Source organism: Asparagus officinalis, chromosome 8, assembly GCF_001876935.1.
Source record: "Asparagus officinalis chromosome 8, Aspof.V1, whole genome shotgun sequence".
In the NCBI taxonomy this organism is placed as follows: Eukaryota; Viridiplantae; Streptophyta; class Magnoliopsida; order Asparagales; family Asparagaceae; genus Asparagus; species Asparagus officinalis.
In genome coordinates this window covers 18,155,907-18,168,969 of record NC_033801.1, presented here as the reverse complement: position 1 = coordinate 18,168,969, position 13,063 = coordinate 18,155,907, and the positions used below count along the sequence as shown (strand labels likewise).

At 38.7% G+C, this 13,063-nt stretch overlaps 1 long non-coding RNA gene across 3 annotated transcripts; it reads right to left on the bottom strand.

The window, feature by feature from the left end:
• LOC109823026 lies at nt 4,957-7,217 on the bottom strand. 3 transcript variants are annotated; one of them, XR_002242381.1, is made up of 5 exons: nt 6,963-7,217; nt 6,044-6,076; nt 5,505-5,624; nt 5,307-5,353; nt 4,957-5,191 (listed from the first exon to the last, which is right to left on the bottom strand). It is a non-coding gene; the product is annotated as an uncharacterized LOC109823026 (long non-coding RNA). The 3 variants fall into 3 exon arrangements; XR_002242382.1 differs by having other exon boundaries at nt 5,307-5,344; XR_002242380.1 differs by having other exon boundaries at nt 5,529-5,624.

The window sequence follows — 13,063 nt, the reverse complement described above, 5'->3', positions numbered from 1 at the left end:
GGTGGCATAATCCCCTCTACTTATTCAAATGGTTGCATATCCCCATGAACTTCTCAACCCATGTGAATGTGGTCCCCCATTTAAATGAGTGGAGGGGATTGTGTCACCTCACTACCAAGCACAAAATTTGTGTTTGGTACCAAGCATACCCATATTTCTCATATATATATATATATATATATAAATGAGTGGAGGGGATTGTGTCACCTCACTACCAAGCACAAAATTTGTGTTTGGTACCAAGCATACCCATATTTCTCATATTATATATATATATATATATGAGAAATATGGGTATGCTTGGTATCAAGCATAAAAAGTTATGCTTGGTAGTGAGGTGTCACATCTCCCTCCACTCATTCAAATGTGGGACTATATTCACATGGGTAATAAGTGGATGGGGATATGACAAATCACTACCAAGTACAAAATTTGGGGTGAACCCGTCGTGTTTTGGCCCTTCATCCACTCACCGCAATTTTAACGGTCTCGAATGAATAGAACTTTTTACACGGCTCAACGAAGGGTCAAAACACGACGGGTTCACCCTAAAATTGATGTGTTTGGGTTTAAGAACGTGTAGATTATATACTATATATATATATATATATCGGTATATATTATATTATATATATAATATATGATATATAAATATAGGGAAAGTGTTCCTAAGGTGACACCTTAGGCATAATACTCTATAGACGGCGGCCTACAAATTATGATTGAAGCTATAATTGTTTGGATGATTCGGGCTTTGTTGAATTGGATTCACATATTCTAAAAAACCCCAACACATGCAAGTTTGGGGTGAACCCGGTTTGTCGTTTTGACCATTCATCCACTTGTATAATTCTTTAACGGTTTCGAATGAATTAGAAACTTTTCACATGGGCTCGACGGCAGAGTCAAACGACGACTAGATCCCAAACTTGGTGTGTTGGAGTTTTTTATAGCAATATTAGATCAAGTTTAACGTAGGGATATCCACAATGTAACTCAATGCAAATGTTGATTTTATTAGTCAGTTCTTAGATGATTATCTTAAGGCGTCACCTTAGAAAACTTATTCCATTATTATAGTATATATAGTATATACTAACTATATAATTATATATATATATATATATATATATATTTATTGAGTGATTGATCTAAGGCGTCACCTTAGAAAACACTTTTCCATATATATCATATTATATATATATATATCGTATTATATACTATATATATATATATTAATATATATAATAATATATATATATATATATACGTATTAGTATATATATACTATATATATATATATAATATTATATATATTATATAGGTATGGGCTTCGGTACCAAGGAAAAAATTGTTGGCTTGGTAGTGGTGTCCACATCCCCCCTTCACTCATTCAAATATGAGACCACATCTCATATGAGTACGTGAGTGGGATGATGATGTGACACATCACTACCAAGCACAAAAATTAATATGGTATGCTTAGGTACCAAGGCACAAAAATTATGCCTTGGTAGTGATGTGTACATCCCCCTTTAAATATGGGACCCACATTAGAATGGGTTTTTGTGAGTGGATGAGGATGTTGACACATCACTATCAAGCACAAATTTGTGCTCGGTATAAGCATTCCTATTTTTTCACACACAACAACACACACACACAACACACACAACACACACACACACAACAATACTATAATTATATATATATTATTATATATATATTATATATATATTAGTATATATATTATATTATATATTATATATATATATGATATATAATATATATATATATAATTATATATAGTATTATATACTATATATATATATATATATATATATATATATATATATATATTATATATATTATATATATATATATATATATATATCTTCTATTAAAATGTTACCTTTGCACATGTCACTTGGCAAATTCACATTTTTTTAATTTCCTAAATAAAAATTAAATTCCTCTTTACGTGAGAACCACCTCCTAAACATTTAAACGTTATTACCCATCTCTTCAATTCCCAATATTAGCCTTTCACCCACCTTCTCACACCTTCCATTAAAACTTCAGCTCTAATTAATTCACCCTAAATTCGACCACAGATTTTTTCCCTTTCTTCATTTCCCAAAAAAGCCTCTTCGTGTTCGTCTATTAGAGAAATCGTGCTTCGCCTCTTCGTCTTCGTCGAGCACAGAATTCGTGCTCCTCCTTGAGAACCCAGTCGTCTTCAGTTTTGATTGTGATCAGAATTCGTGCTCCGCCCAGAAATTTCAAAAGTAAACCCCTCGAGCTTCTTACCCTGAAACCCTAAATCAATGGTCGCTGCTCTTTCCTCTTCATTTCTCGCCTCTCCAACATCCACGAAAATTTCTAGAACCCTGCCCTCTCAGTTCTACAGCCCCCTCCCTCTCCCCTCCTCTGTGCCTCTCTCTTCGTCGCAGTCGATTTCTAGGTATAATTTTTGCCTGCGATTTGTTCACTGAAATAAGGTCATTTTTGTGTGTGTGATGAATTCTTGTGATTTACTTGAGTTTTAGGAAAATATATAAGGTTAGGGCTGCGAGCTTGAAGGAGAATGATGAGGAGGTGATAACTGAGGATTCTTTTCGAGCGAGGACTCCTCTTGATAATGAGAGGAAAGAGATGGACGCTGAGCAATCGGAGCCGGTGGCGGTGGAGAGATGAGTTATTAAGTTTGAGCAGTCTGTTAATGTTCTTCTCATTGTAAGTTTAATTTTTATTTCTTTTTCCTGTTTTTTTTGTCGTGGATGGTGGTTTCGATCTATCGCTGATGATAATGTGATATGTTATACTAATATAAGACAATTAGATGGAGTCTACGGAATTCTTCTCCTTGACAACGAATATTCCAACCCCTCGAGATGTGAATGAGCTCTCTTGTGGGTCTCAACTGTTATTTTTATTTTCGGGCGGCTTGCTCGAGGGGTTCTAATTTTGTCGGTAAAAATCCTTTAAAAAAATCATATTTTGAGGAAATCATTTTTAATTGGATACCTTATATCTAATTTTCAGAAAATTTAGGGGGAAAATGTTAGATGTGTTAAAGTGAAGAAAAACTCATTAAATACCTTGGGCTCTTTTTTAAAAAAATTAACTGAACATTTTTTTATCTTTAACAAACCATTATAGGCTATATACGTTTCGCTCATGTGTTAGAACTACAAGTAGATATAGTAGTTTAATATATTTTGTCTTGAAAGCTTTATTTTTTTTCCTTTGCTTTTTTAGCTATGTAATAATAAATGTAATTGACTCAATTATTATACACTAAATATCCTGAAATTTGAAAATTCATATAAGATAGTAAACTTTTACTAATTAGAAATTAGTATATATCTTGCAATATCTTATTTTATGTAAGCAAATATGTGCACAAATGCCAATTGGAATTACTATGCGGAAAGTACTAATTTCATGATACGTATAAAATCGATAATGCAATTGCTAAAGGAAAATTTTATGCTTATAGGCTATAATATTTCTGAATAACGTTTTTACACATTTATATTTTTCAAACTATATATGATCTTAAACTAATTCAAGTTTTTAAAACTTTCTAATTTTCTAAACTATATATGCAACTTAAGTTGTATCATTTCTGACTACTTATATATTATTACTGTTTTATTTTGCATTCTTTAATTACATTAATTTTTATATATTAAATAAATTTGTGCATCACATGGGCTTGAAACTAGTATATATATATATAAACCCGTGATCAGTACGTGAATTAAGGCCGACACAAGCTTTCATCACGGCGGATAAAAGCAGGTAACTGGACCCTTCCATTCCATCACGGACAAAAACCACTTCAAAAGGAGAGCGCCAACAAAAGCTGCTCATTAATGCAAAAAAGACATGGGAGAAATAATATTAAAAACTCTTAAAGAAAGCAGTTTTTAAAATATTATCGCTTATTAGAGGACAAACATTATATTTATTGGAATTTGAATCCTTCCAAAATAAAAAATTAACAATCGTTGGTTGTGTAGTGGCCCTAGTGGGTGTCAAATATTCATTCTAAATTTAGCATTGTCATATTATCATGAATTATGTATTTATAATTTACGATAAATTGTGATTATCCACTAAGGACCCGTTTGGTTGTTTTCTATAATTATAAGGAAACACGTTTTCCTTAAATTTTCATATTTCCTTCGCATTCAGAAAAATATTTTTTATATTTGTTTCGCTAAAAAAAATGTGGCATAAGAAATTTTAAACATTTTTCTAAGTTTTATTCAACTTGAAAAAAGTAAAAAGTAAGTGTTGTGGTACCATGGTTGGTTTACCACTCATATAGGAAAAAGTGAGTTGAGTTTTTATTTAATTTTGATTCATTTTTAAAAAACAATCAGAGTTGTGAGAGGGGAAATTGACTTTTTATTTTTTGTAACGTGGCACGCGGTTTCCTCCACAGATTTTCTTTTACTTTTGGCAAATCAAACATCAGAAAATGAGGGATTCACTGGTAGAAAATAAGGTATCGTGGACGGAAAATTATGTCTATGAAAGTCAAATTTCCATCTAAGAAAACTATCCCAGACGGAATTCCGTCTAAGATGTTCGTTTAGGAAGGTTCGATCTAGGACGCAGTATTCTAGACGAATTTCCGTCTAGAAAAACATCCTAGACGGATAATCCTAAACAGAAAAAAAATTCGTTTAGGAAGTTTCTAAGACGGAATGTCCGTCTGCGATGAATTAAAGAATCCAGACGGAAACATCGCCAACGAAAATCCGTTTAGGAAGTATCCTAGACGAAATTTCATCCTAGACGGATTTTCATTTAGGAAGCATCCTAGACAAAATGTTACAGTGTTTTTTAAAGGAATCTACTTTGCGCATTGAAGAATTAAGCAAAAAAAATTAGATCAATTTTGCAAGTAAGATAATCGAGTTTTTAACTAATCTAATAATCTATGTTCACAAAATGTATCCATCATTTTACAACACAGCAAAAACATTGAGTTACAAAGTGAGTAACAACAAAAAATATGGTTCTCTCTCGTTATTAACAAGCAGGTACTACAAAAATTTGCTTTTATGAAGAGACTGATTCCTTTAGACATGATGATCTCATGATGACGGATTCCATATTGGCAAGCTTCCTCTTCTGCCATCGGATCAATAACTAGTTTCGCTTCGAAACATGACTGTAAAAAGAAAGGGTTAAGTATAGCTGAAATGAATACGAAAAATGTCGATAATATTCAATTAATGAGATACCCAAAAATGTAACATAGTATAAATGTGTAATAGTGATCATACCACTGAGACAGCAGAAACGAGGTCATACATCATAATTCCTGAGATACCTAAATATGTAAACAGTTAATATATTTTAAAAACAAAGAAGCAAATGCACAACATTCAAGTGACTACCAATGAAGATAAGCAAACTTTCTAGTTTCAAACAATTTAACCATAAATTATGAAAAACAAATAAATTGTAACGGAGCAACTCACACTAAATTTAACAAAAGTGCTAACCATTCCATAAACGTTTGTTGTCTTAGGTGAAGCCCCAGCTGAAAGAAGCTAATGCACAACATTCAAATGTTCTCCTCTTGCCGCATGATGGAGAGGCTGAACACATGAAAGGAAAAACAAAAACTTAGATCGGCGAGTACTAAGTAATGACAAATTAATGAAAAATAGATCTGAAAATTTCCATCTCTACCAAAAAATTAGCTAATGGGGGTATCCACACAATGCCATTGCCTCATAAATATTGCATTATCAAGATACTGGACATATGTTTATTTATCGCTTTCTAGTGATACATAAATCTATGTTTATTCGCAAAATGTGGAGTTGAAGCAAATAACCATATTAATTCCGATGATTCAATACAACATACATTAAACTGAATTTTCGACAATCATGTCCCATATTTCTACGTAATAAGACTAAAGGTTTTTATGGCCAAATATTACCCTCACATCAAAAAGTTTGTTATTACAGAAATTGGAGCAATACTTGATGAACTGAGGAAGGATTATTACCTGCAATTATCCATTTGCTATGTGAATTACCACCTGAAATGTCAAACAAGTTAAGATTTTAGAACATGGTCAAATTGATCTATTAAAGGAACGCCACATTTCAGAATAAACGAAACAAAATTCTCAGTTTCATCAATATCTATCAAACTACTAACACAACCGAGCTAACTATTTACTTGGATCAATTCCTCGGCAATGGCCAATACAATTCCCAGATACAATCTGGCAATCGAAGCAATCAGGAAAGGAAGTCCACTTCCGGGAAAACCCTGCAGATATCAGAGAAACTCCACCACCATCATCGTCATCAAAGGCGAGTCTCCAGTCAAACCAAAGATCGCTAGGAGTCGCACAATAACCAGGAAGTAATCCATCATCACTCTGATCCCCATAACCAAGACTGTAATCTTCGCAAAAACTTAAATTATACAACTCTTTAAACACATAACTACAGTCTTTGCAAAAACTTAAATTATACAACTCTTTAAACACATAACTGTCAAAATCATATCCATTTGGCTCGCAGTTGAATAAATCCTTGGCTAGAGCTCAAATTTTCAGTAACATTTGACACATTGAAACTTGTTACGTACCGGAGACTTGAAATCATAGAGGAAGATATGTTATGAATTATTGAGGAGGAGAGTACCAATAAGGAGTCAGTGGTAGTGAAAACATAAAAAAAATCAATGGAATGTTTAAAAGATTGTATGGATAATTAATTTCCAAAGATAAGACTATTGAGTGTGTGAATGCCTTTTTCTTGGTGTGAATAAATGTTTCTTTCAGTCATGGTCATCATGATCTTCAAGAAAGTAAAAGGGTGCAAAAACATCATAGCACCTACTGCAACTATACTACAGCATACATAAACCTTCATTAATAAAGACAAAACATTTACCAAAACCATTATGCAAACCTTAAGACCTGAAGAGGCTTCAGCTGCAGTATCCTTCATCACTCCAGCAACAGCAAAGGCAACAAGAAAAGGAATCGGAACAAGGACCAGTTTCCTCTCAAGGGCACAATAAGACATCTCGCTCAGCTGCGACAAAGCCAAGACCGGCAACGAAAGGTACTGCCCAACTTCAACAGCGAGATCCAATACAATCCCCATCAACTTCCAAAGGGTTTTGCTCCACAGAAAGCTCTTCACTGGCTGCCGCAAATTGTCGAACAGTGTTAGGATATGTGAAGCCTAACTATCAGGCATGCCCTATACTTCAGAAGAGAGGAGAAACAAAGTTGGAACAGGAGGAACATGATCGACGACGACGAAGTTCAAGCAAAACGACGAAGAAGTGATTTGGCAGTATCGCGGTCGACCGGCCATGGCACGGCGGTCGACCGGCGACGCTGTTTTGTTCTGTTTCCTTCTTTACTTGTTAAACCCTTAAGTCTATAAAAGGGTTGATTAGGGCATGATGTAATTAAGACGAAAATAGTGAAATTTTTTTCTGCGGCGGCCGTGGACGTAGTTTCTCACATTGAGAAGCGAACCACGTAAATCTTGTGTGTTTGAGATTGTTTGATTTTCTCTCTTCTCTCCTAAATCTCTATTTCCAAATCGCATCAGGGGGGTTGTGCATCCCCAACAAGTGGTATCAGAGCGACCAGGTTCGGCGCGAGCGATTTGAGGTCAGAGACAATGGGATCTGAGAAGGAAACATCCAAGATTGAGAAGTTTGATGGAACAAACTTCGGGTTCTGGAAGATGCAGATGGAGGACTACCTCTATCAGAAGGATTTATACCTACCATTGGGAGAGAAGCCGACGGATATGAAGGATGCGGATTGGAAGCTATTGGATTGAAAGGCCCTTGGAGCGATCAGGTTGACCTTGTCTAAATCAGTAGCGTTCAACATCAAGAATCAGAATACGACGGCGGATCTCATGGCGGCGTTGTCCAGTATGTATGAGCAGCCCTCTGCGGCGAATAAGGTACATCTCATTAAAAAGTTGTTTAATTTGAGGATGTCCGAGAGCCAGAAATTCAAGGAACACCTGAACGAGTTTAACGAGATCACGGATCAACTAAACTCGGTCAATATTCAGTTTGACGATGAAATCCAAGCCCTCTTGATACTTGGTCAATTGCCCGACAGTTGGAAGGGTACCGTTATCTCGATCAGCGGATCATGTGGCAAATCAAAACTGAAGTTTTCAGAGGTGGTGGACATGATTATGACTGAGGAGATTAGAAGACAAGAGGAAGGAATTTCTAATTCAGGGTCGGCGTTGAAATTTGAGAGCAGAGCCAGAAACAGAAACAAAAATAGAGGGAATATCCGTGGAAGACCTAATTCGAGGAAAGACAGATCAAAGTCCAGAAACTGCAAGAGCAAGAAAGGGATCGATTGATGGAATTGTGGCAAGTTTGGCCACTATGAGAATCAGTGCCGAGAACCCAAGAAGGACAAGGAGAACAAGACTGAAGCGAACGTGGCCTCAGGAGAATCAGATGATGCCCTAATCTGTTCATTGGAGAGCAAAACTGAATCGTGGGTGCTGGATTCAGGTGCTTCGTTTCATGCTACCTCAAATAGAGATTTATTTGAGAACTATGTTTCAGGAAACCTAGAAAAAGTCTACATTGGTGATGATCAGCCCTGTGATATTGTTGGCAAAGGAGTCGTGCAGATCAAGCTCAATGGGTCTATATGGAAGCTGAGCGATGTGAGACATGTTCCTAGCTTGAGGAAAAATCTGATCTCCATAGGACAATTGGCGAAAGAGGGATATGTAACAACCTTCGCATGTGATACGTGGAAGGTTACAAAGGGGTCCATGGTTGTTGCCCGTGGTACGAAGACAGGTTCTCTCTATATGACGATAGATGCACGTGGTTCTATTGCAGTGGCTGAAAGTAAGGAAGATCCAAATTTGTGGCACCAGAGGCTAGGTCACATGAGTAGCAAAGGCCTAAAGGTTATGCAGTCGAACGGGAAGCTACCAGGTTTGAGATCAGCTGATATTGACTTATGTGAAAGTTGTATACTTGGGAAACAAAAGAGAATAAGCTTCAAAAGGGTTGGCAGAACCCCTAAGGAAGAGAAGCTTGAGTTAGTTCACACAGATGTGTGGGGTCCAGCATCAGTTCCATCCACCGGCGGAAGGTTATATTTTGTGACCTTCATAGATGATCACTCGAGGAAGACTTGGGTCTATTTCATGAAACACAAATCAGAAGTGTTTGAAGTCTTCAAGAGATGGAAGGCTATGGTTGAGAACGAGACCGGTTTGAAGATCAAGAAGCTTCGTTCTGACAACGGCGGCGAGTATGAAGACTCAGAGTTCAAGAAGTTCTGTTATGACAGCGGCATTAGATTAGAGAGGACAGTGCCATGCACACCCCAGCAGAACGGCGTAGCAGAACGTATGAACAGAACTTTGACTGAGAGAGCCAGAAGTATGCGGTTACAAGCAGGTTTTCCAAAGCAATTCTGGGCAGAAGCAGTCAACACAGCTGCCTTCTTAATCAACCGGGGACCATCAGTACCTTTGGAGCACAAAATACCTGAAGAAGTATGGAGTGGAAAGCAGGTAAACCTTTCTCACCTGAGAGTATTTGGTTGTGTTTCTTATGTTCATCTGAGTGATCATGCAAGAAACAAACTTGATCCTAAGTCTTTGAAATGTTTCTTTGTTGGCTATGGCGGTGATGAGTTTGGCTACAAATTTTGGGATGAGCAGAACAAGAAAATCATCAGAAGCAGGGATGTGGTCTTTAACGAATCAGTCCTCTACAAAGACTGTGATGCAGTTCAGCCCACTAGCTCGATGCAGAGTGATCCTACATATTTCGAGTTAGATGATGCCTCAGGTGGAGACAATCCCGAAGCTAGTTCTGATGAAGAAGAAGAGATGATGGATGAGACCACTTCAGAGGGGGCAGATGAAGATGGAGAGCTAGTTTCGCCCGTCAGAGAGTTAAGGCGGTCAGCTAGAGTCCCCAAGCCTAATTCAAAGTATCCATCACTACAGCCCAGAGCTCATCTCAACTATCTATTGTTGAGTGACGGTGGAGAGCCAGAGAGCTATGCTGAAGCCCTTCGAAGGGATGATGCGAGCAAGTGGGAGCTCGCCATGAAAGATGAAATAAAATCCTTGAACACCAACAAGACATGGGAACTTGCGAAGCTACCAACGGGGAAAAAGGCCTTGAGCAATAAATGGGTGTACAGAATCAAAGAGGAACATGATGGTTCCAAAAGATACAATGCTAGATTGGTGGTCAAAGGATTTCAGCAGAGAGAAGGAGTTGATTACACAGAGATCTTCTCTCCAGTAGTCAAACTGACTACCATCAGAACAGTCCTGAGTATTGTTGCAGCTGAAGATCTACATCTCGAGCAGCTGGATGTGAAGACAGCTTTCCTCCACGGTGACCTAGAGGAAGAGATATATATGCAGCAGCCAGAGGGGTTTTCTCAGAAGGGAAAAGAGAGGATGGTATGCAGATTGAAGAAGAGCTTGTACGGCCTGAAACAAGCTCCAAGGCAATGGTACAAAAAGTTTGATGGATTCATGCACAGGAACGGTTATTCTAGGTGCAATGCTGATCATTGTTGTTTTGTCAAAGAGTTTGACAAGAGTTACATCATCCTACTCCTATATGTCGACGACATGCTAGTAGCCGGTTCAGATATGACAGAGATCAAGAAACTGAAGAAGCAGCTGTCAAGTGAGTTCGACATGAAGGATCTAGGCGCAGCAAAACAGATATTGGGAATGAAGATCAGTAAAGATAAACTCTTGGGCACACTGCGGCTATCCCAGGCTGAGTATATTAGACGGGTGCTTGAGAGATTCGGGATGAGTGGTGCTAAGGCCGTTAGCACACCATTAGCTAGTCATTTCAGATTGACTAAGGAGCAGTGCCCCGAGACTGATGAAGAGAAAGAATACATGGCTAAGGTTCCATATGCTTCAGCCATTGGAAGCTTTATGTACGCCATAGTATGTACGAGACCCGACATTGTCCATGCAGTGGGAGCAGTGAGCAGATTTATGTCAGATCCAGGAGAGCAGCACTGAGAAGCAGTAAAGTGGATTCTAAGATACCTGCGAGGTACTATAGAAGATTGCTTATGCTTCAGGAGAGGCAAGTTAGTCCTGCAGGGTTTTGTTGATGCAGACTATGCTGGTGAGATAGACCAGAGAAGGAGCACTACAGGATATGTATTCACTTTGGGCTCTACAGCTATTAGTTGGATTTCTCAGTTGCAGAAGATCGTTGCTTTATCAACGACAGAGGCTGAATATGTTGCGGTAACAGAGGCAAGCAAGGAGATGATATGGTTACATGGTTTCTTGGAAGAGCTGGGACAGAAGAGTGAGAAGAGTGTCTTACATTGTGATAGCCAGAGTGCAATTCACTTGGCGAAGAATCCCGCTTTTCATGCAAGGACCAAACACATACAGGTCCGCTACCACTTCATAAGATCAGCGTTGGACGAGGACATGTTGGAACTTGTGAAGATTCAAGGAAGCAAGAACCCAGCAGATATGCTTACTAAGGTTGTCACCACAGAGAAACTGAAGTTATGTTCAACTTCAGTGGGCCTCAGTACTTGATGATAGGAGGCCGTCGCCGCAGAGAGAGCTGAAAGAGCTTGATAGTTAGTCTCCAAGTGGGAGATTGTTAGGATATGTGAAGCCTAACTATCAGGCATGCCCTATACTTCAGAAGAGAGGAGGAACAAAGTTGGAACAGGAGGAACATGATCGACGACGACGAAGTTCAAGCAAAACGACGAAGAAGTGATTTGGCAGTATCGCGGTCGACCGACCATGGCGCGGCGATTGACCGCATCGCGGTCGACCGCCTGTGGCGCTGCGGTCGACCGCTCAAAGTCCAGAGAGCCATCCTGAGTTTTGCCTTCGTCGCGGTCGACCGAACATGTCGCTGCGGTCGACCGGCAAAAGTCCAGAGAGCTCGATCAGGAATAGGATTCGTCGCGGTCGACCGGATTTGGTGCGGCGGTCGACCGGAGTCGGGTTTTGGCCCAGATTCGGAATTTAACCTGTTTTGTTCTGTTTCCTTTTTTATTGGTTTAACCCTTAAATCTATAAAAGGGCTGATTAGGGCATGATGTATTAAGACGAAAAATAGTGAAATTTTTCTCCTGCGGCGGCCGTGGACGTAGTTTCTCACATTGAGAAGCGAACCACGTAAATCTTGTGTGTTTGAGATTGTTTGATTCTCTCTTTCTCTCCTAAATCTCTATTTCCAAATTGCATCAGGGGGGTGGTCGACCGCACGTGGTGCGGCGGTCGACCGGAGTCGGGTTTTGGCCCAGTTTCGAATTTTAACCTGTTTTGTTCTGTTTCCTTTTTTATTGGTTTAACCCTTAAATCTATAAAAGGGCTGATTAGGGCATGATGTATTAAGACGAAAAATAGTGAAATTTTTCTCCTGCGGCGGCCGTGGACGTAGTTTCTCACATTGAGAAGCGAACCACGTAAATCTTGTGTGTTTGAGATTGTTTGATTCTCTCTTTCTCTCCTAAATCTCTATTTCCAAATTGCATCAGGGGGGTTGTGCATCCCCAACAAACAGCTGGCGTGCATGATCCGCATTCCATTGATATCTAATTCCCTTGATGGGTCTTCAGGGTTTCCGTGTCCACAAACACCCTCCCTCGTCTTACCGCCACCTCATCTCCCTCGTATACGACCCCATCAGATTCAAATGTGTCCCCTTCTTGATCAACTCCCCTCTCACCAGCGGCGCAGACGATGAAATCAGCGATCTCGACGGCCTCGTCGAGGTCCCCGCCGACCTCGAAGGTGAGCTCGGGGTGGAGGTTCTGGAGGTTTCGGTCTAGGATGCTTGCTCCATTTAAAAAAAATTAAAATACTAAATCCGTTTAGTTTGTTATTATAAGGGAAAATTCCATCTAGAGACATTCTAGACGGAATTATCCGTTATAATAGCAAACTAGACGGATTTAGTACGTGTTTTAATTTTTTTAATGGGAGAAAAGGATGATTCTCTTTATTAATATTTTAATATT